The sequence below is a fragment of the Pelodiscus sinensis genome, chromosome 6 (genome assembly GCF_052426305.1).
Source record: "Pelodiscus sinensis isolate ZL-2025 chromosome 6, ASM5242630v1, whole genome shotgun sequence".
In the NCBI taxonomy this organism is placed as follows: domain Eukaryota; kingdom Metazoa; phylum Chordata; order Testudines; family Trionychidae; genus Pelodiscus; species Pelodiscus sinensis.
In genome coordinates, this window is record NC_143057.1 from 45,867,188 (window position 1) to 45,870,734 (window position 3,547).

At 37.6% G+C, this 3,547-nt stretch overlaps 1 pseudogene; it reads right to left on the reverse strand.

Annotated features, from left to right (window-relative positions):
* Positions 1-969: 969 nt before the first annotated feature.
* On the reverse strand, positions 970-3,096 carry LOC142830014 (uncharacterized; annotated as a pseudogene).
* Between the last annotated feature and the right edge of the window lie 451 nt (positions 3,097-3,547).

Sequence of the window (3,547 nt, forward strand, 5' to 3'; positions counted from 1 at the left end):
CCTCACACTAGGCTTTATATAAATATGTGAGTAGATGGTCCTTGCCCCAAAGAGCTTGCAATCCAAATAGAGAAGACAGACACAGAGTAGGAGAAGAGAGAAAATACAGAAGCAGAATAAACAATGTGACGGCAGCAAACATCATGGTTGTTCTATGATTTTTTGGGTGATGGAGTGTATGTGGATGGTCTCCTCTGCACAGATCTAGATGGTATGGGGGAATGCTAGTGGAGCCCCATATTCTCCTCTCCCCTATTCATTGGCTTCAAGAGTCAATAAGCATGGTGAATAAATGAAAAGGTCTTTACTCTAGCACACAGTTGGGGAATATTGTGGTGTTTATGTGAATGAATAGGGAATTTATTTATTTATAAACCTCATCTGTGTTACACACACACACAATTCATTTAAAATAATGAATATTCTGAACAATACTGAATAAACCAGAGTGATGCAGATATGTATGTAGGAAGTTCACAAAAGACATGCATGTCATAGTTTATATATTTAGCTATAGTAAATCTGAGTGTTCAGCCATAAGGCACTTTTCTGAAGCATAAAAAAAACTGAATTATTATCATACTCAGCTGTTCATGCTTTTTGAAATGGTCAGAATTATACAAACATAATAGGGCTGTTGAAATATTTTTTTAAAAATTATTCATATGATTAATCACACTGTTAAACAGTAATAGAATACCATTTATTTAAATATTTTGGATGTTTACTTCATCTTCAAATATATTTGAAATATTTATTTCAGTTATAACACAGAATGCTAACTTCATATTTATTTTTATTGCAAACATTTGCACTATAAAAAAACCCCTTCAATTCACCTAATTGAAATATTGTAGTTGCAATGTTTTTATAATGAAAGTAGAACTTAAAATGTAGAATTATGTAAAAAAGAATAACTATACTTAATAAAACAATGTAAAATTGTAGTGCTTACAAGTCCACTCTGTCTTACTTCCTTTTCAGCCTATCACTCAGACAAACTTGTCTGTCAAGCTTTGTGTGTGAAAATGCTGCCCACTTCTTATTTACAGTGTCACCTGAAAGTGAAAATAGGTGTTTGTATAGCACTGTTATAGCTGGTGTAGCAAGATGTGCTAAAGTTTCAAATGCCCCTGCATGGTTCAATCACCATTCCAGATGACATGCATCCATGCTGTTGATGGATTCTTCTTAATTACCATCCAAAGTAGTCTGTATTGATCATGTTCACTTTAATCATCTGAGTTAGATGCCATCAGCAGAAAGTTGCTTTTCTTTTTTTCTTTTGGTGCTTTAGGTTCTACAGTTTCTGCATCAGAGTGTTGCTCTTTTAAGCCTTCTGACAGCATGTGTCACACCACGTTCCTCTCGGATTGGAAGGCATTTCAAATTCTGAAGACTTGTGTCTAATGTGGTTGCTATCTTTAGAAATCTCAGATTAGTACCTTCTTTGTGTTTTGTCAAATCTGCCATAAAAGTGTTCTTAAATCTAACAACATATGTTAAAGAATGGAGAGAAACATCATCAGAGACGACCATAATGTGGTATATATAGCAGAATGGGGGTAAAAATCAGAGCAGGAAACATACAGTTGTTCTCCCTCCCCATCAAGAGTTCAGTCACAAACCTGCAAGGCTCAACCAGTGTTTCTGGCTTTTGCAGTTTTTCAGAACCCTGGTAGATGGTGCTCTGGGAGAGCAAATGTGGATTTGTGAGAGTAGCATTTTTGCCAAGAAGGTGCTGAATCATAGCTAATGTGGAGTTCCATCTGGTTGAAATATTTTGTACGAGAAGTTCTTGTTTCTGTCCATTTGCAGCTTGTTGGATTCCTAGCTCTGTACTGTTAGCCTGAATGTGTTTGAAATGGCCCACAAGATTTTTACATTTTGCCAGCATGTTTTCAAAACCATCATCACTGAGCACTACATGCATTTTGTGTATTCAAAAGGCAAGTGACTAGCTGTTGCTACCATCACATTACATGTACTGTCAGTACTAAATGTTAATTTTTTTGAATAGTCCATTCTTTTACAACATCCACACAGTGCTCTGCACATACTTCAGCATAATGCTTCTCTTCAGTCTGAGATACTGTTACAGTGAACAATTGCAGTGCCAATGAAGCATCAACAAGGTGTGTCATGACACTAAAACAGCTGTGATTGCCCAAGGATGACTACTGATCACCGGTGCATTTTTCAGAAGCACCAAGGGTATGTCTACACTAGCCCCCTAGTTCGATCTAGGGAAGCTAATGAGGGTGACCGAAATTGCAAATGAAGTGCGGGATTTAAATATCCTGTGCTTCATTAGCATGTTCCCGGCTGGTCGCCATTTTAGAAATTGACTAACCCAAAGTAACTGCCCGCGTCTACAAGCGGCAGTGAAACAGGATTCCGAATTAAAGCCCTAACTCGAATTAGCTGGTATTCCTCCTGCAATGAGGTTTACCAGCTAATTTGAGTTAGGGCTTTAATTCGAAATCCCGTTTCACTGCCACGTGTAGACGCGGGCAGTTACTTCGGGCTAGTCAATTTCTAAAAGGGCAACATGCCGGGAACATGCTAATGAAATGCGAGATATTTAAATCACATGCTTCATTTGCAATTTTGGTCACCCTCATTAGCCTCCCTAGGTTGAACTAGGGGGCTAGTGTAGACATACCCAAACATTGTAGTCCTCTCATTGCTTTATAGGTCATGTGTTTATTATATAATGGTTCCACAGGAGGGCAAGGTATTGGACTGATTGGAAGATGTTATCTGAATTACATCTCATAGCCCTCTGTCATTTACAATGTTGAGTGGTCTGCAGTCCATAGCTATCCACTTTGTAATAGCACTGGTTAAAATTTATTTTGTTTGATCCATGGCATGGTAGAAATCCTGAAACTCTGCAATTGTACTTGGTTGCAGCAGGCTAGATTCATTTGCTGGTGGTAGGTTATCTATAGCACAAGATCTGGAGGTAAAAGCATGCTTTGCACGTAGATGGTACTACAGACTTGAAGTGCTTCTGTGGTATTGGAACTCAGCCTTGCAGTAACTACAGATAAGTCTTTTTAGCCAGAGAAATATCTGAAGTATATTAAACATAAACTTCTCATTCAAAAGACCTGAAATGCTGCTGCTTTGATCTATTAACTTTTTCTGATAGTTTATTAACTCCAGATCATGAAAACAGAGTAGAACTGTGTCAATGTCTGGAATGATTCAATAAATTCCTCTATATAATCAATATATTTGTGTCCTATTTAAAAGAGTCCTTGCCATGGACATAGAAAGATTTTTACCTCAGGATTAACATTCAGTAGGGGAGTGAATTGCACAGGAGGGTTTTTTATCATCTGCTGCTGCAGGGTTTGCCATTTGAACCCTATTTTGTATGTATCCTTTAGAGGAGTTTTGGCTTATTAAAAGAGTAAAAAAACACTATCTCAGAAAGTGAGTACTTTGGAGAAATGCTTCAGAGAAGAAAGGTACATTCTTCATGTTGCTTTTCTTGGTTTGGGTTTCTGAGCTCACGAGATTCATCTCTTGTCCAAAG